Raw genomic sequence first — 20,320 nt, forward strand, 5'->3', positions numbered from 1 at the left:
ACTAGTTTCCACAGTAGAATGAAAGGAGAGTAACGGAAAGTGTTTAATTTGTAACTAGATAAGACGAAAAAGTAGCTTTTGCGTGAGTTTGTGTAACCCGTTTTTCTTTTCGGTTTGTATTTACGTCTTTGAGTGCGTTTTTGCCTGGGACAGTGAGGTCGTATCGAGGTGAAATTTTTATGACGTACTGAGGACGGTGGTCGCTTGGCGGTGTCAAAGTTTTAAGATTGTAAGTGAAGGCATCGATGAGTTACGGACGTTTATGCAGTGTGTTTTGAAACACGATGAGCGGAGACGCGCCGCGCCGGCTAGCGCAGTAAGCGTAATTTGCTTTGATATCGGACCGCGTGGCGACGTAAAAAAATACTAGTTTCCACAGTAGAATGAAAGGAGAGTAACGGAAAGTGTTTAATTTGTAACTAGATAAGACGAAAAAGTAGCTTTTGCGTGAGTTTGTGTAACCCGTTTTTCTTTTCGGTTTGTATTTACGTCTTTGAGTGCGTTTTTGCCTGGGACAGTGAGGTCGTATCGAGGTGAAATTTTTATGACGTACTGAGGACGGTGGTCGCTTGGCGGTGTCAAAGTTTTAAGATTGTAAGTGAAGGCATCGATGAGTTACGGACGTTTATGCAGTGTGTTTTGAAACACGATGAGCGGAGACGCGCCGCGCCGGCTAGCGCAGTAAGCGTAATTTGCTTTGATATCGGACCGCGTGGCGACGTAAAAAAATACTAGTTTCCACAGTAGAATGAAAGGAGAGTAACGGAAAGTGTTTAATTTGTAACTAGATAAGACGAAAAAGTAGCTTTTGCGTGAGTTTGTGTAACCCGTTTTTCTTTTCGGTTTGTATTTACGTCTTTGAGTGCGTTTTTGCCTGGGACAGTGAGGTCGTATCGAGGTGAAATTTTTATGACGTACTGAGGACGGTGGTCGCTTGGCGGTGTCAAAGTTTTAAGATTGTAAGTGAAGGCATCGATGAGTTACGGACGTTTATGCAGTGTGTTTTGAAACACGATGAGCGGAGACGCGCCGCGCCGGCTAGCGCAGTAAGCGTAATTTGCTTTGATATCGGACCGCGTGGCGACGTAAAAAAATACTAGTTTCCACAGTAGAATGAAAGGAGAGTAACGGAAAGTGTTTAATTTGTAACTAGATAAGACGAAAAAGTAGCTTTTGCGTGAGTTTGTGTAACCCGTTTTTCTTTTCGGTTTGTATTTACGTCTTTGAGTGCGTTTTTGCCTGGGACAGTGAGGTCGTATCGAGGTGAAATTTTTATGACGTACTGAGGACGGTGGTCGCTTGGCGGTGTCAAAGTTTTAAGATTGTAAGTGAAGGCATCGATGAGTTACGGACGTTTATGCAGTGTGTTTTGAAACACGATGAGCGGAGACGCGCCGCGCCGGCTAGCGCAGTAAGCGTAATTTGCTTTGATATCGGACCGCGTGGCGACGTAAAAAAATACTAGTTTCCACAGTAGAATGAAAGGAGAGTAACGGAAAGTGTTTAATTTGTAACTAGATAAGACGAAAAAGTAGCTTTTGCGTGAGTTTGTGTAACCCGTTTTTCTTTTCGGTTTGTATTTACGTCTTTGAGTGCGTTTTTGCCTGGGACAGTGAGGTCGTATCGAGGTGAAATTTTTATGACGTACTGAGGACGGTGGTCGCTTGGCGGTGTCAAAGTTTTAAGATTGTAAGTGAAGGCATCGATGAGTTACGGACGTTTATGCAGTGTGTTTTGAAACACGATGAGCGGAGACGCGCCGCGCCGGCTAGCGCAGTAAGCGTAATTTGCTTTGATATCGGACCGCGTGGCGACGTAAAAAAATACTAGTTTCCACAGTAGAATGAAAGGAGAGTAACGGAAAGTGTTTAATTTGTAACTAGATAAGACGAAAAAGTAGCTTTTGCGTGAGTTTGTGTAACCCGTTTTTCTTTTCGGTTTGTATTTACGTCTTTGAGTGCGTTTTTGCCTGGGACAGTGAGGTCGTATCGAGGTGAAATTTTTATGACGTACTGAGGACGGTGGTCGCTTGGCGGTGTCAAAGTTTTAAGATTGTAAGTGAAGGCATCGATGAGTTACGGACGTTTATGCAGTGTGTTTTGAAACACGATGAGCGGAGACGCGCCGCGCCGGCTAGCGCAGTAAGCGTAATTTGCTTTGATATCGGACCGCGTGGCGACGTAAAAAAATACTAGTTTCCACAGTAGAATGAAAGGAGAGTAACGGAAAGTGTTTAATTTGTAACTAGATAAGACGAAAAAGTAGCTTTTGCGTGAGTTTGTGTAACCCGTTTTTCTTTTCGGTTTGTATTTACGTCTTTGAGTGCGTTTTTGCCTGGGACAGTGAGGTCGTATCGAGGTGAAATTTTTATGACGTACTGAGGACGGTGGTCGCTTGGCGGTGTCAAAGTTTTAAGATTGTAAGTGAAGGCATCGATGAGTTACGGACGTTTATGCAGTGTGTTTTGAAACACGATGAGCGGAGACGCGCCGCGCCGGCTAGCGCAGTAAGCGTAATTTGCTTTGATATCGGACCGCGTGGCGACGTAAAAAAATACTAGTTTCCACAGTAGAATGAAAGGAGAGTAACGGAAAGTGTTTAATTTGTAACTAGATAAGACGAAAAAGTAGCTTTTGCGTGAGTTTGTGTAACCCGTTTTTCTTTTCGGTTTGTATTTACGTCTTTGAGTGCGTTTTTGCCTGGGACAGTGAGGTCGTATCGAGGTGAAATTTTTATGACGTACTGAGGACGGTGGTCGCTTGGCGGTGTCAAAGTTTTAAGATTGTAAGTGAAGGCATCGATGAGTTACGGACGTTTATGCAGTGTGTTTTGAAACACGATGAGCGGAGACGCGCCGCGCCGGCTAGCGCAGTAAGCGTAATTTGCTTTGATATCGGACCGCGTGGCGACGTAAAAAAATACTAGTTTCCACAGTAGAATGAAAGGAGAGTAACGGAAAGTGTTTAATTTGTAACTAGATAAGACGAAAAAGTAGCTTTTGCGTGAGTTTGTGTAACCCGTTTTTCTTTTCGGTTTGTATTTACGTCTTTGAGTGCGTTTTTGCCTGGGACAGTGAGGTCGTATCGAGGTGAAATTTTTATGACGTACTGAGGACGGTGGTCGCTTGGCGGTGTCAAAGTTTTAAGATTGTAAGTGAAGGCATCGATGAGTTACGGACGTTTATGCAGTGTGTTTTGAAACACGATGAGCGGAGACGCGCCGCGCCGGCTAGCGCAGTAAGCGTAATTTGCTTTGATATCGGACCGCGTGGCGACGTAAAAAAATACTAGTTTCCACAGTAGAATGAAAGGAGAGTAACGGAAAGTGTTTAATTTGTAACTAGATAAGACGAAAAAGTAGCTTTTGCGTGAGTTTGTGTAACCCGTTTTTCTTTTCGGTTTGTATTTACGTCTTTGAGTGCGTTTTTGCCTGGGACAGTGAGGTCGTATCGAGGTGAAATTTTTATGACGTACTGAGGACGGTGGTCGCTTGGCGGTGTCAAAGTTTTAAGATTGTAAGTGAAGGCATCGATGAGTTACGGACGTTTATGCAGTGTGTTTTGAAACACGATGAGCGGAGACGCGCCGCGCCGGCTAGCGCAGTAAGCGTAATTTGCTTTGATATCGGACCGCGTGGCGACGTAAAAAAATACTAGTTTCCACAGTAGAATGAAAGGAGAGTAACGGAAAGTGTTTAATTTGTAACTAGATAAGACGAAAAAGTAGCTTTTGCGTGAGTTTGTGTAACCCGTTTTTCTTTTCGGTTTGTATTTACGTCTTTGAGTGCGTTTTTGCCTGGGACAGTGAGGTCGTATCGAGGTGAAATTTTTATGACGTACTGAGGACGGTGGTCGCTTGGCGGTGTCAAAGTTTTAAGATTGTAAGTGAAGGCATCGATGAGTTACGGACGTTTATGCAGTGTGTTTTGAAACACGATGAGCGGAGACGCGCCGCGCCGGCTAGCGCAGTAAGCGTAATTTGCTTTGATATCGGACCGCGTGGCGACGTAAAAAAATACTAGTTTCCACAGTAGAATGAAAGGAGAGTAACGGAAAGTGTTTAATTTGTAACTAGATAAGACGAAAAAGTAGCTTTTGCGTGAGTTTGTGTAACCCGTTTTTCTTTTCGGTTTGTATTTACGTCTTTGAGTGCGTTTTTGCCTGGGACAGTGAGGTCGTATCGAGGTGAAATTTTTATGACGTACTGAGGACGGTGGTCGCTTGGCGGTGTCAAAGTTTTAAGATTGTAAGTGAAGGCATCGATGAGTTACGGACGTTTATGCAGTGTGTTTTGAAACACGATGAGCGGAGACGCGCCGCGCCGGCTAGCGCAGTAAGCGTAATTTGCTTTGATATCGGACCGCGTGGCGACGTAAAAAAATACTAGTTTCCACAGTAGAATGAAAGGAGAGTAACGGAAAGTGTTTAATTTGTAACTAGATAAGACGAAAAAGTAGCTTTTGCGTGAGTTTGTGTAACCCGTTTTTCTTTTCGGTTTGTATTTACGTCTTTGAGTGCGTTTTTGCCTGGGACAGTGAGGTCGTATCGAGGTGAAATTTTTATGACGTACTGAGGACGGTGGTCGCTTGGCGGTGTCAAAGTTTTAAGATTGTAAGTGAAGGCATCGATGAGTTACGGACGTTTATGCAGTGTGTTTTGAAACACGATGAGCGGAGACGCGCCGCGCCGGCTAGCGCAGTAAGCGTAATTTGCTTTGATATCGGACCGCGTGGCGACGTAAAAAAATACTAGTTTCCACAGTAGAATGAAAGGAGAGTAACGGAAAGTGTTTAATTTGTAACTAGATAAGACGAAAAAGTAGCTTTTGCGTGAGTTTGTGTAACCCGTTTTTCTTTTCGGTTTGTATTTACGTCTTTGAGTGCGTTTTTGCCTGGGACAGTGAGGTCGTATCGAGGTGAAATTTTTATGACGTACTGAGGACGGTGGTCGCTTGGCGGTGTCAAAGTTTTAAGATTGTAAGTGAAGGCATCGATGAGTTACGGACGTTTATGCAGTGTGTTTTGAAACACGATGAGCGGAGACGCGCCGCGCCGGCTAGCGCAGTAAGCGTAATTTGCTTTGATATCGGACCGCGTGGCGACGTAAAAAAATACTAGTTTCCACAGTAGAATGAAAGGAGAGTAACGGAAAGTGTTTAATTTGTAACTAGATAAGACGAAAAAGTAGCTTTTGCGTGAGTTTGTGTAACCCGTTTTTCTTTTCGGTTTGTATTTACGTCTTTGAGTGCGTTTTTGCCTGGGACAGTGAGGTCGTATCGAGGTGAAATTTTTATGACGTACTGAGGACGGTGGTCGCTTGGCGGTGTCAAAGTTTTAAGATTGTAAGTGAAGGCATCGATGAGTTACGGACGTTTATGCAGTGTGTTTTGAAACACGATGAGCGGAGACGCGCCGCGCCGGCTAGCGCAGTAAGCGTAATTTGCTTTGATATCGGACCGCGTGGCGACGTAAAAAAATACTAGTTTCCACAGTAGAATGAAAGGAGAGTAACGGAAAGTGTTTAATTTGTAACTAGATAAGACGAAAAAGTAGCTTTTGCGTGAGTTTGTGTAACCCGTTTTTCTTTTCGGTTTGTATTTACGTCTTTGAGTGCGTTTTTGCCTGGGACAGTGAGGTCGTATCGAGGTGAAATTTTTATGACGTACTGAGGACGGTGGTCGCTTGGCGGTGTCAAAGTTTTAAGATTGTAAGTGAAGGCATCGATGAGTTACGGACGTTTATGCAGTGTGTTTTGAAACACGATGAGCGGAGACGCGCCGCGCCGGCTAGCGCAGTAAGCGTAATTTGCTTTGATATCGGACCGCGTGGCGACGTAAAAAAATACTAGTTTCCACAGTAGAATGAAAGGAGAGTAACGGAAAGTGTTTAATTTGTAACTAGATAAGACGAAAAAGTAGCTTTTGCGTGAGTTTGTGTAACCCGTTTTTCTTTTCGGTTTGTATTTACGTCTTTGAGTGCGTTTTTGCCTGGGACAGTGAGGTCGTATCGAGGTGAAATTTTTATGACGTACTGAGGACGGTGGTCGCTTGGCGGTGTCAAAGTTTTAAGATTGTAAGTGAAGGCATCGATGAGTTACGGACGTTTATGCAGTGTGTTTTGAAACACGATGAGCGGAGACGCGCCGCGCCGGCTAGCGCAGTAAGCGTAATTTGCTTTGATATCGGACCGCGTGGCGACGTAAAAAAATACTAGTTTCCACAGTAGAATGAAAGGAGAGTAACGGAAAGTGTTTAATTTGTAACTAGATAAGACGAAAAAGTAGCTTTTGCGTGAGTTTGTGTAACCCGTTTTTCTTTTCGGTTTGTATTTACGTCTTTGAGTGCGTTTTTGCCTGGGACAGTGAGGTCGTATCGAGGTGAAATTTTTATGACGTACTGAGGACGGTGGTCGCTTGGCGGTGTCAAAGTTTTAAGATTGTAAGTGAAGGCATCGATGAGTTACGGACGTTTATGCAGTGTGTTTTGAAACACGATGAGCGGAGACGCGCCGCGCCGGCTAGCGCAGTAAGCGTAATTTGCTTTGATATCGGACCGCGTGGCGACGTAAAAAAATACTAGTTTCCACAGTAGAATGAAAGGAGAGTAACGGAAAGTGTTTAATTTGTAACTAGATAAGACGAAAAAGTAGCTTTTGCGTGAGTTTGTGTAACCCGTTTTTCTTTTCGGTTTGTATTTACGTCTTTGAGTGCGTTTTTGCCTGGGACAGTGAGGTCGTATCGAGGTGAAATTTTTATGACGTACTGAGGACGGTGGTCGCTTGGCGGTGTCAAAGTTTTAAGATTGTAAGTGAAGGCATCGATGAGTTACGGACGTTTATGCAGTGTGTTTTGAAACACGATGAGCGGAGACGCGCCGCGCCGGCTAGCGCAGTAAGCGTAATTTGCTTTGATATCGGACCGCGTGGCGACGTAAAAAAATACTAGTTTCCACAGTAGAATGAAAGGAGAGTAACGGAAAGTGTTTAATTTGTAACTAGATAAGACGAAAAAGTAGCTTTTGCGTGAGTTTGTGTAACCCGTTTTTCTTTTCGGTTTGTATTTACGTCTTTGAGTGCGTTTTTGCCTGGGACAGTGAGGTCGTATCGAGGTGAAATTTTTATGACGTACTGAGGACGGTGGTCGCTTGGCGGTGTCAAAGTTTTAAGATTGTAAGTGAAGGCATCGATGAGTTACGGACGTTTATGCAGTGTGTTTTGAAACACGATGAGCGGAGACGCGCCGCGCCGGCTAGCGCAGTAAGCGTAATTTGCTTTGATATCGGACCGCGTGGCGACGTAAAAAAATACTAGTTTCCACAGTAGAATGAAAGGAGAGTAACGGAAAGTGTTTAATTTGTAACTAGATAAGACGAAAAAGTAGCTTTTGCGTGAGTTTGTGTAACCCGTTTTTCTTTTCGGTTTGTATTTACGTCTTTGAGTGCGTTTTTGCCTGGGACAGTGAGGTCGTATCGAGGTGAAATTTTTATGACGTACTGAGGACGGTGGTCGCTTGGCGGTGTCAAAGTTTTAAGATTGTAAGTGAAGGCATCGATGAGTTACGGACGTTTATGCAGTGTGTTTTGAAACACGATGAGCGGAGACGCGCCGCGCCGGCTAGCGCAGTAAGCGTAATTTGCTTTGATATCGGACCGCGTGGCGACGTAAAAAAATACTAGTTTCCACAGTAGAATGAAAGGAGAGTAACGGAAAGTGTTTAATTTGTAACTAGATAAGACGAAAAAGTAGCTTTTGCGTGAGTTTGTGTAACCCGTTTTTCTTTTCGGTTTGTATTTACGTCTTTGAGTGCGTTTTTGCCTGGGACAGTGAGGTCGTATCGAGGTGAAATTTTTATGACGTACTGAGGACGGTGGTCGCTTGGCGGTGTCAAAGTTTTAAGATTGTAAGTGAAGGCATCGATGAGTTACGGACGTTTATGCAGTGTGTTTTGAAACACGATGAGCGGAGACGCGCCGCGCCGGCTAGCGCAGTAAGCGTAATTTGCTTTGATATCGGACCGCGTGGCGACGTAAAAAAATACTAGTTTCCACAGTAGAATGAAAGGAGAGTAACGGAAAGTGTTTAATTTGTAACTAGATAAGACGAAAAAGTAGCTTTTGCGTGAGTTTGTGTAACCCGTTTTTCTTTTCGGTTTGTATTTACGTCTTTGAGTGCGTTTTTGCCTGGGACAGTGAGGTCGTATCGAGGTGAAATTTTTATGACGTACTGAGGACGGTGGTCGCTTGGCGGTGTCAAAGTTTTAAGATTGTAAGTGAAGGCATCGATGAGTTACGGACGTTTATGCAGTGTGTTTTGAAACACGATGAGCGGAGACGCGCCGCGCCGGCTAGCGCAGTAAGCGTAATTTGCTTTGATATCGGACCGCGTGGCGACGTAAAAAAATACTAGTTTCCACAGTAGAATGAAAGGAGAGTAACGGAAAGTGTTTAATTTGTAACTAGATAAGACGAAAAAGTAGCTTTTGCGTGAGTTTGTGTAACCCGTTTTTCTTTTCGGTTTGTATTTACGTCTTTGAGTGCGTTTTTGCCTGGGACAGTGAGGTCGTATCGAGGTGAAATTTTTATGACGTACTGAGGACGGTGGTCGCTTGGCGGTGTCAAAGTTTTAAGATTGTAAGTGAAGGCATCGATGAGTTACGGACGTTTATGCAGTGTGTTTTGAAACACGATGAGCGGAGACGCGCCGCGCCGGCTAGCGCAGTAAGCGTAATTTGCTTTGATATCGGACCGCGTGGCGACGTAAAAAAATACTAGTTTCCACAGTAGAATGAAAGGAGAGTAACGGAAAGTGTTTAATTTGTAACTAGATAAGACGAAAAAGTAGCTTTTGCGTGAGTTTGTGTAACCCGTTTTTCTTTTCGGTTTGTATTTACGTCTTTGAGTGCGTTTTTGCCTGGGACAGTGAGGTCGTATCGAGGTGAAATTTTTATGACGTACTGAGGACGGTGGTCGCTTGGCGGTGTCAAAGTTTTAAGATTGTAAGTGAAGGCATCGATGAGTTACGGACGTTTATGCAGTGTGTTTTGAAACACGATGAGCGGAGACGCGCCGCGCCGGCTAGCGCAGTAAGCGTAATTTGCTTTGATATCGGACCGCGTGGCGACGTAAAAAAATACTAGTTTCCACAGTAGAATGAAAGGAGAGTAACGGAAAGTGTTTAATTTGTAACTAGATAAGACGAAAAAGTAGCTTTTGCGTGAGTTTGTGTAACCCGTTTTTCTTTTCGGTTTGTATTTACGTCTTTGAGTGCGTTTTTGCCTGGGACAGTGAGGTCGTATCGAGGTGAAATTTTTATGACGTACTGAGGACGGTGGTCGCTTGGCGGTGTCAAAGTTTTAAGATTGTAAGTGAAGGCATCGATGAGTTACGGACGTTTATGCAGTGTGTTTTGAAACACGATGAGCGGAGACGCGCCGCGCCGGCTAGCGCAGTAAGCGTAATTTGCTTTGATATCGGACCGCGTGGCGACGTAAAAAAATACTAGTTTCCACAGTAGAATGAAAGGAGAGTAACGGAAAGTGTTTAATTTGTAACTAGATAAGACGAAAAAGTAGCTTTTGCGTGAGTTTGTGTAACCCGTTTTTCTTTTCGGTTTGTATTTACGTCTTTGAGTGCGTTTTTGCCTGGGACAGTGAGGTCGTATCGAGGTGAAATTTTTATGACGTACTGAGGACGGTGGTCGCTTGGCGGTGTCAAAGTTTTAAGATTGTAAGTGAAGGCATCGATGAGTTACGGACGTTTATGCAGTGTGTTTTGAAACACGATGAGCGGAGACGCGCCGCGCCGGCTAGCGCAGTAAGCGTAATTTGCTTTGATATCGGACCGCGTGGCGACGTAAAAAAATACTAGTTTCCACAGTAGAATGAAAGGAGAGTAACGGAAAGTGTTTAATTTGTAACTAGATAAGACGAAAAAGTAGCTTTTGCGTGAGTTTGTGTAACCCGTTTTTCTTTTCGGTTTGTATTTACGTCTTTGAGTGCGTTTTTGCCTGGGACAGTGAGGTCGTATCGAGGTGAAATTTTTATGACGTACTGAGGACGGTGGTCGCTTGGCGGTGTCAAAGTTTTAAGATTGTAAGTGAAGGCATCGATGAGTTACGGACGTTTATGCAGTGTGTTTTGAAACACGATGAGCGGAGACGCGCCGCGCCGGCTAGCGCAGTAAGCGTAATTTGCTTTGATATCGGACCGCGTGGCGACGTAAAAAAATACTAGTTTCCACAGTAGAATGAAAGGAGAGTAACGGAAAGTGTTTAATTTGTAACTAGATAAGACGAAAAAGTAGCTTTTGCGTGAGTTTGTGTAACCCGTTTTTCTTTTCGGTTTGTATTTACGTCTTTGAGTGCGTTTTTGCCTGGGACAGTGAGGTCGTATCGAGGTGAAATTTTTATGACGTACTGAGGACGGTGGTCGCTTGGCGGTGTCAAAGTTTTAAGATTGTAAGTGAAGGCATCGATGAGTTACGGACGTTTATGCAGTGTGTTTTGAAACACGATGAGCGGAGACGCGCCGCGCCGGCTAGCGCAGTAAGCGTAATTTGCTTTGATATCGGACCGCGTGGCGACGTAAAAAAATACTAGTTTCCACAGTAGAATGAAAGGAGAGTAACGGAAAGTGTTTAATTTGTAACTAGATAAGACGAAAAAGTAGCTTTTGCGTGAGTTTGTGTAACCCGTTTTTCTTTTCGGTTTGTATTTACGTCTTTGAGTGCGTTTTTGCCTGGGACAGTGAGGTCGTATCGAGGTGAAATTTTTATGACGTACTGAGGACGGTGGTCGCTTGGCGGTGTCAAAGTTTTAAGATTGTAAGTGAAGGCATCGATGAGTTACGGACGTTTATGCAGTGTGTTTTGAAACACGATGAGCGGAGACGCGCCGCGCCGGCTAGCGCAGTAAGCGTAATTTGCTTTGATATCGGACCGCGTGGCGACGTAAAAAAATACTAGTTTCCACAGTAGAATGAAAGGAGAGTAACGGAAAGTGTTTAATTTGTAACTAGATAAGACGAAAAAGTAGCTTTTGCGTGAGTTTGTGTAACCCGTTTTTCTTTTCGGTTTGTATTTACGTCTTTGAGTGCGTTTTTGCCTGGGACAGTGAGGTCGTATCGAGGTGAAATTTTTATGACGTACTGAGGACGGTGGTCGCTTGGCGGTGTCAAAGTTTTAAGATTGTAAGTGAAGGCATCGATGAGTTACGGACGTTTATGCAGTGTGTTTTGAAACACGATGAGCGGAGACGCGCCGCGCCGGCTAGCGCAGTAAGCGTAATTTGCTTTGATATCGGACCGCGTGGCGACGTAAAAAAATACTAGTTTCCACAGTAGAATGAAAGGAGAGTAACGGAAAGTGTTTAATTTGTAACTAGATAAGACGAAAAAGTAGCTTTTGCGTGAGTTTGTGTAACCCGTTTTTCTTTTCGGTTTGTATTTACGTCTTTGAGTGCGTTTTTGCCTGGGACAGTGAGGTCGTATCGAGGTGAAATTTTTATGACGTACTGAGGACGGTGGTCGCTTGGCGGTGTCAAAGTTTTAAGATTGTAAGTGAAGGCATCGATGAGTTACGGACGTTTATGCAGTGTGTTTTGAAACACGATGAGCGGAGACGCGCCGCGCCGGCTAGCGCAGTAAGCGTAATTTGCTTTGATATCGGACCGCGTGGCGACGTAAAAAAATACTAGTTTCCACAGTAGAATGAAAGGAGAGTAACGGAAAGTGTTTAATTTGTAACTAGATAAGACGAAAAAGTAGCTTTTGCGTGAGTTTGTGTAACCCGTTTTTCTTTTCGGTTTGTATTTACGTCTTTGAGTGCGTTTTTGCCTGGGACAGTGAGGTCGTATCGAGGTGAAATTTTTATGACGTACTGAGGACGGTGGTCGCTTGGCGGTGTCAAAGTTTTAAGATTGTAAGTGAAGGCATCGATGAGTTACGGACGTTTATGCAGTGTGTTTTGAAACACGATGAGCGGAGACGCGCCGCGCCGGCTAGCGCAGTAAGCGTAATTTGCTTTGATATCGGACCGCGTGGCGACGTAAAAAAATACTAGTTTCCACAGTAGAATGAAAGGAGAGTAACGGAAAGTGTTTAATTTGTAACTAGATAAGACGAAAAAGTAGCTTTTGCGTGAGTTTGTGTAACCCGTTTTTCTTTTCGGTTTGTATTTACGTCTTTGAGTGCGTTTTTGCCTGGGACAGTGAGGTCGTATCGAGGTGAAATTTTTATGACGTACTGAGGACGGTGGTCGCTTGGCGGTGTCAAAGTTTTAAGATTGTAAGTGAAGGCATCGATGAGTTACGGACGTTTATGCAGTGTGTTTTGAAACACGATGAGCGGAGACGCGCCGCGCCGGCTAGCGCAGTAAGCGTAATTTGCTTTGATATCGGACCGCGTGGCGACGTAAAAAAATACTAGTTTCCACAGTAGAATGAAAGGAGAGTAACGGAAAGTGTTTAATTTGTAACTAGATAAGACGAAAAAGTAGCTTTTGCGTGAGTTTGTGTAACCCGTTTTTCTTTTCGGTTTGTATTTACGTCTTTGAGTGCGTTTTTGCCTGGGACAGTGAGGTCGTATCGAGGTGAAATTTTTATGACGTACTGAGGACGGTGGTCGCTTGGCGGTGTCAAAGTTTTAAGATTGTAAGTGAAGGCATCGATGAGTTACGGACGTTTATGCAGTGTGTTTTGAAACACGATGAGCGGAGACGCGCCGCGCCGGCTAGCGCAGTAAGCGTAATTTGCTTTGATATCGGACCGCGTGGCGACGTAAAAAAATACTAGTTTCCACAGTAGAATGAAAGGAGAGTAACGGAAAGTGTTTAATTTGTAACTAGATAAGACGAAAAAGTAGCTTTTGCGTGAGTTTGTGTAACCCGTTTTTCTTTTCGGTTTGTATTTACGTCTTTGAGTGCGTTTTTGCCTGGGACAGTGAGGTCGTATCGAGGTGAAATTTTTATGACGTACTGAGGACGGTGGTCGCTTGGCGGTGTCAAAGTTTTAAGATTGTAAGTGAAGGCATCGATGAGTTACGGACGTTTATGCAGTGTGTTTTGAAACACGATGAGCGGAGACGCGCCGCGCCGGCTAGCGCAGTAAGCGTAATTTGCTTTGATATCGGACCGCGTGGCGACGTAAAAAAATACTAGTTTCCACAGTAGAATGAAAGGAGAGTAACGGAAAGTGTTTAATTTGTAACTAGATAAGACGAAAAAGTAGCTTTTGCGTGAGTTTGTGTAACCCGTTTTTCTTTTCGGTTTGTATTTACGTCTTTGAGTGCGTTTTTGCCTGGGACAGTGAGGTCGTATCGAGGTGAAATTTTTATGACGTACTGAGGACGGTGGTCGCTTGGCGGTGTCAAAGTTTTAAGATTGTAAGTGAAGGCATCGATGAGTTACGGACGTTTATGCAGTGTGTTTTGAAACACGATCAGCGGAGACGCGCCGCGCCGGCTAGCGCAGTAAGCGTAATTTGCTTTGATATCGGACCGCGTGGCGACGTAAAAAAATACTAGTTTCCACAGTAGAATGAAAGGAGAGTAACGGAAAGTGTTTAATTTGTAACTAGATAAGACGAAAAAGTAGCTTTTGCGTGAGTTTGTGTAACCCGTTTTTCTTTTCGGTTTGTATTTACGTCTTTGAGTGCGTTTTTGCCTGGGACAGTGAGGTCGTATCGAGGTGAAATTTTTATGACGTACTGAGGACGGTGGTCGCTTGGCGGTGTCAAAGTTTTAAGATTGTAAGTGAAGGCATCGATGAGTTACGGACGTTTATGCAGTGTGTTTTGAAACACGATGAGCGGAGACGCGCCGCGCCGGCTAGCGCAGTAAGCGTAATTTGCTTTGATATCGGACCGCGTGGCGACGTAAAAAAATACTAGTTTCCACAGTAGAATGAAAGGAGAGTAACGGAAAGTGTTTAATTTGTAACTAGATAAGACGAAAAAGTAGCTTTTGCGTGAGTTTGTGTAACCCGTTTTTCTTTTCGGTTTGTATTTACGTCTTTGAGTGCGTTTTTGCCTGGGACAGTGAGGTCGTATCGAGGTGAAATTTTTATGACGTACTGAGGACGGTGGTCGCTTGGCGGTGTCAAAGTTTTAAGATTGTAAGTGAAGGCATCGATGAGTTACGGACGTTTATGCAGTGTGTTTTGAAACACGATGAGCGGAGACGCGCCGCGCCGGCTAGCGCAGTAAGCGTAATTTGCTTTGATATCGGACCGCGTGGCGACGTAAAAAAATACTAGTTTCCACAGTAGAATGAAAGGAGAGTAACGGAAAGTGTTTAATTTGTAACTAGATAAGACGAAAAAGTAGCTTTTGCGTGAGTTTGTGTAACCCGTTTTTCTTTTCGGTTTGTATTTACGTCTTTGAGTGCGTTTTTGCCTGGGACAGTGAGGTCGTATCGAGGTGAAATTTTTATGACGTACTGAGGACGGTGGTCGCTTGGCGGTGTCAAAGTTTTAAGATTGTAAGTGAAGGCATCGATGAGTTACGGACGTTTATGCAGTGTGTTTTGAAACACGATGAGCGGAGACGCGCCGCGCCGGCTAGCGCAGTAAGCGTAATTTGCTTTGATATCGGACCGCGTGGCGACGTAAAAAAATACTAGTTTCCACAGTAGAATGAAAGGAGAGTAACGGAAAGTGTTTAATTTGTAACTAGATAAGACGAAAAAGTAGCTTTTGCGTGAGTTTGTGTAACCCGTTTTTCTTTTCGGTTTGTATTTACGTCTTTGAGTGCGTTTTTGCCTGGGACAGTGAGGTCGTATCGAGGTGAAATTTTTATGACGTACTGAGGACGGTGGTCGCTTGGCGGTGTCAAAGTTTTAAGATTGTAAGTGAAGGCATCGATGAGTTACGGACGTTTATGCAGTGTGTTTTGAAACACGATGAGCGGAGACGCGCCGCGCCGGCTAGCGCAGTAAGCGTAATTTGCTTTGATATCGGACCGCGTGGCGACGTAAAAAAATACTAGTTTCCACAGTAGAATGAAAGGAGAGTAACGGAAAGTGTTTAATTTGTAACTAGATAAGACGAAAAAGTAGCTTTTGCGTGAGTTTGTGTAACCCGTTTTTCTTTTCGGTTTGTATTTACGTCTTTGAGTGCGTTTTTGCCTGGGACAGTGAGGTCGTATCGAGGTGAAATTTTTATGACGTACTGAGGACGGTGGTCGCTTGGCGGTGTCAAAGTTTTAAGATTGTAAGTGAAGGCATCGATGAGTTACGGACGTTTATGCAGTGTGTTTTGAAACACGATGAGCGGAGACGCGCCGCGCCGGCTAGCGCAGTAAGCGTAATTTGCTTTGATATCGGACCGCGTGGCGACGTAAAAAAATACTAGTTTCCACAGTAGAATGAAAGGAGAGTAACGGAAAGTGTTTAATTTGTAACTAGATAAGACGAAAAAGTAGCTTTTGCGTGAGTTTGTGTAACCCGTTTTTCTTTTCGGTTTGTATTTACGTCTTTGAGTGCGTTTTTGCCTGGGACAGTGAGGTCGTATCGAGGTGAAATTTTTATGACGTACTGAGGACGGTGGTCGCTTGGCGGTGTCAAAGTTTTAAGATTGTAAGTGAAGGCATCGATGAGTTACGGACGTTTATGCAGTGTGTTTTGAAACACGATGAGCGGAGACGCGCCGCGCCGGCTAGCGCAGTAAGCGTAATTTGCTTTGATATCGGACCGCGTGGCGACGTAAAAAAATACTAGTTTCCACAGTAGAATGAAAGGAGAGTAACGGAAAGTGTTTAATTTGTAACTAGATAAGACGAAAAAGTAGCTTTTGCGTGAGTTTGTGTAACCCGTTTTTCTTTTCGGTTTGTATTTACGTCTTTGAGTGCGTTTTTGCCTGGGACAGTGAGGTCGTATCGAGGTGAAATTTTTATGACGTACTGAGGACGGTGGTCGCTTGGCGGTGTCAAAGTTTTAAGATTGTAAGTGAAGGCATCGATGAGTTACGGACGTTTATGCAGTGTGTTTTGAAACACGATGAGCGGAGACGCGCCGCGCCGGCTAGCGCAGTAAGCGTAATTTGCTTTGATATCGGACCGCGTGGCGACGTAAAAAAATACTAGTTTCCACAGTAGAATGAAAGGAGAGTAACGGAAAGTGTTTAATTTGTAACTAGATAAGACGAAAAAGTAGCTTTTGCGTGAGTTTGTGTAACCCGTTTTTCTTTTCGGTTTGTATTTACGTCTTTGAGTGCGTTTTTGCCTGGGACAGTGAGGTCGTATCGAGGTGAAATTTTTATGACGTACTGAGGACGGTGGTCGCTTGGCGGTGTCAAAGTTTTAAGATTGTAAGTGAAGGCATCGATGAGTTACGGACGTTTATGCAGTGTGTTTTGAAACACGATGAGCGGAGACGCGCCGCGCCGGCTAGCGCAGTAAGCGTAATTTGCTTTGATATCGGACCGCGTGGCGACGTAAAAAAATACTAGTTTCCACAGTAGAATGAAAGGAGAGTAACGGAAAGTGTTTAATTTGTAACTAGATAAGACGAAAAAGTAGCTTTTGCGTGAGTTTGTGTAACCCGTTTTTCTTTTCGGTTTGTATTTACGTCTTTGAGTGCGTTTTTGCCTGGGACAGTGAGGTCGTATCGAGGTGAAATTTTTATGACGTACTGAGGACGGTGGTCGCTTGGCGGTGTCAAAGTTTTAAGATTGTAAGTGAAGGCATCGATGAGTTACGGACGTTTATGCAGTGTGTTTTGAAACACGATGAGCGGAGACGCGCCGCGCCGGCTAGCGCAGTAAGCGTAATTTGCTTTGATATCGGACCGCGTGGCGACGTAAAAAAATACTAGTTTCCACAGTAGAATGAAAGGAGAGTAACGGAAAGTGTTTAATTTGTAACTAGATAAGACGAAAAAGTAGCTTTTGCGTGAGTTTGTGTAACCCGTTTTTCTTTTCGGTTTGTATTTACGTCTTTGAGTGCGTTTTTGCCTGGGACAGTGAGGTCGTATCGAGGTGAAATTTTTATGACGTACTGAGGACGGTGGTCGCTTGGCGGTGTCAAAGTTTTAAGATTGTAGGTGACGTGTTGTTTGTTGCGTTGACGCAGAAGATATTCCGCGCACCGCTTAGTATACGCGGGCCTCTCGCTGCCACTTGTTCGGACCGGCCGCCTTATAAGGTAACTGTGAGCAAGCGGAGCGCAGCGGAGTCGCATTGCAAAGTCGCTTGCTAAGTCGGGCGTCTAGGAGGGGGACAAAATACATGCTGCCTGCTAAGTCGGGCGGCTAGAAGGGAAACAAAATGCATGCTGCCAAGCCATCGGGCTGCGCACTACTTTCATCTTCCCCCCCCCCGCCCCCCCCCCCCACACACACACAAACTACACAGGTGATACAAATGCGCCTGTTGAAATAACTTGTTTGCGACTTCGCTTGCTAAGTTGGGATGCAAGTGAGGAAGCAGTATGTGCGCTGCCAAGCTGTCAGACACCAGCCCTCAAGCAGCAATTAAAATAGTCGCCGTTAATTGTATTAGCAGGCGTGCCACCCCCACCTCTGACGGCGTGTATTACAGCGAATCTTTTTTTCCCCTGGATTTCCTTATGGAAACACTTTCACTGCTGCCACACAGCACTGCTTGTGACTTAATTATTATGTAATGCTCCAATTATTTTAATGCAGCCCAATTGCGACGATTTGTGAGTGTGTGTGATCTGTAAATTTCTGTTTTGCTTTCTCAGTCGGAAGCTAGGGTTGCAACAATATTACATCGGAGCCTGCTAACTCAGGAGGTGGGGCCTGGAAGCAAATAGCTGAACATGGATGTTCGCCATGTCGATATGAATGTGCTTAGTCTGAACAGTCAAAATTTTATGGCGCCTCCAGGCGACTGTGAGAGGCTGTGCTCATCCCTGGAATCGCACCACAGGATATCGGCCGCGAGCTGCGAATTCCGACGAATGACGGGCCGCATTTTGTGCCCCTTAACCCCCTCCCCCCCCCCCCAACACACCACCTATCGCAATACTGGACCGCGCTTTCCGACGCATTCCGTCCTTGGTGTACAATGTATCGGATGCCCTGTGTCCCACGCTCTTCACACTTTCCTTTTTTTTTTTATTGTTACAGTCTATAGAAATCCCTCCACGTATTCGGCAGGCACTTCATCTGTAACACTACGTTATGTCAATGGGCGGCACAAGTCGCAGCGTGGATTTATGCGGCATTAGGCATGTCTAGCAATACTGGTACGTCTGTCTCTCATCTTTTGTATTACGGTGGATATGTTGCCTTCGATTCTCGTCTGACAACTTGTTAATTGGCGCCACACAGCACAGCTTATGGTACTGATTATAATGCTCCAGTCGTCAAGAATTTCGATGCACCAGTTTGATCTGTACATTCTTGTTGTTGTCTTGACAGACAGCATGACTGATATTAGACACCACACCGACGAGTGTCTTTTATTCTAGCCACCATGTGGCTCGACTACCATTCTACACTTTGATTTCCCCATTTTATTATTCAGTAGCGCTTACTGTTATGGACGTTCTTCCTTCTTGCCTCACCACAGACTTAGTGGTTATTTCTCCTTTTGAGTCTCCACTTTACTGCCTATACAGCGTTTTTGTGTGTTCTCAATTGTAGTAAACATACCATCTACACACTATGTATATATATTACTTTTCTCTATCCTCCTCCTTTCACTTTATAGTTATATTACCTGTTACTTTTGTTCCTTCCTTACTTCTCTCCATCGTTTCCTCTTTGCCCCATACATTCTCCCTCTTCTCACCATGGCTTCCTTCTCCTCCTCTCCTCCTTCCCCATATTACTATCCTCTTCAACTCTTTCAAACATACTTTCCTCATACACTCCCTCCCTTCTTTCTAAATACTGCTTTTTCTCCTCCCCATTTCTTTTTTTCTGCATTACAGCATGCAAGCAAAGCAGTCTATTCAAGTTATGTAGTTACTACACATAACTCAGCTGCAAAAGCATCTATTACTGAACTTGCAAGAGATACCTGGCATGGAGAAGTGACTGCTTACGCAAAACTTACTCTGTACATTAGAGATACTGTGCATGCAAGAGTTGCAGCACACACTATTCATGTACTATCAGCTAAAACTGCTGAATGTGAAGTTCTTCCTATTCATTTCAGTATATCTGTACATGCATGTGTTACTGTATACATAAAGGTTGCTGCAAATGAAACAGTTACTGAATGTACTAGGGTTATGGCATCCGCATTGTTAATCACAAGGTCTGTTGTCCTCGCAAGCTGTGCTGCCCTCGCAAGCTGTGCTGCCCTCGCAAGCTGTGCTGCCCTCGCAAGCTGTGCTGCCCTCGCAAGCTGTGCTGCCCTCGCAAGCTGTGCTGTCCTCGCAAGCTGTGCTGTCCTCTCAAGCAGTGCTGTCCTCGCAAGCTGTGCTGTCCTCTCAGGCTGTGCTGTCCTTGCAAGCTGTGCTGTCCTTGCAGGCTGTGCTGTCCTTGCAGGCTGTGCTGTCCTTGCAAGCTGTGCTGTCCTTGCAAGCTGTGCTGTCCTTGCAAGCTGTGCTGTCCTCGCAAGTTGTGCTGTACTCACAACTTGTGCTGTCCTCGCAAATTGTGCTGTCCCCAAAAAGTGTGCTTCCCTCGCAAGGTGTGCTGTCCTTGCAATGTGTGCTGTGCTGTCATCAAAAAGCATGCTATGTTCACAAGGTCAGATACACTAACTACCTGTTCTGTCATTGTGAGGATTGCTGGTGTCAATATCTGCTGTCAATGTAAGCTGTACTGTCCTCACAGGTTTTGTACTCATCACAAGGTGAGCAGGTATGGCATGGCACAATATACACATATCAGAAAATATGTTTTTCCTCCCAACATGTTGTACCTTAATATGGTGTTCTGTCCTCGCTTGTTTAACGGTCCTGAAAATATTTGTTGTTCTCATAAGATACGCTGTCCTCAAAAAGTATGCTGCTGCACAAGGTGTGTTGTCCTCGAAAGATGTCCTTTCCTTGCAGGCTGTTTTGTCCTTGCAAGGGGTGTGCATTCTGTGCAAGGTGAGCTGTCCTCAGAGGTTGTGCTGTCCGTGAAAATTATTCTGTCCCCCACATGGTGAGCTGTACTGCCAACATGTGCTAACCTCATAATGAGTGCAGTCATTGGAACATATAATTTTTCAGAAAATATGCCATCTTCATATATTGTCCTATCCCCACACGGTGTACTAACATTACAAGGCATACTCTCCTCTTAGGGTGTGCCACCCTTATAAGATGTCCTCTCATTCCACCATGTGCTCTCCCTTTAAGGTGTGAGGACTGCCTAAAGTGTGCTGTCCTCTGCATATCTGCCATCTTCTTAACGCTTGATGTACTCAGCAGG

This window comes from Schistocerca nitens, unplaced genomic scaffold (assembly GCF_023898315.1).
Source record: "Schistocerca nitens isolate TAMUIC-IGC-003100 unplaced genomic scaffold, iqSchNite1.1 HiC_scaffold_447, whole genome shotgun sequence".
Lineage (NCBI taxonomy): Eukaryota > Metazoa > Arthropoda > Insecta > Orthoptera > Acrididae > Schistocerca > Schistocerca nitens.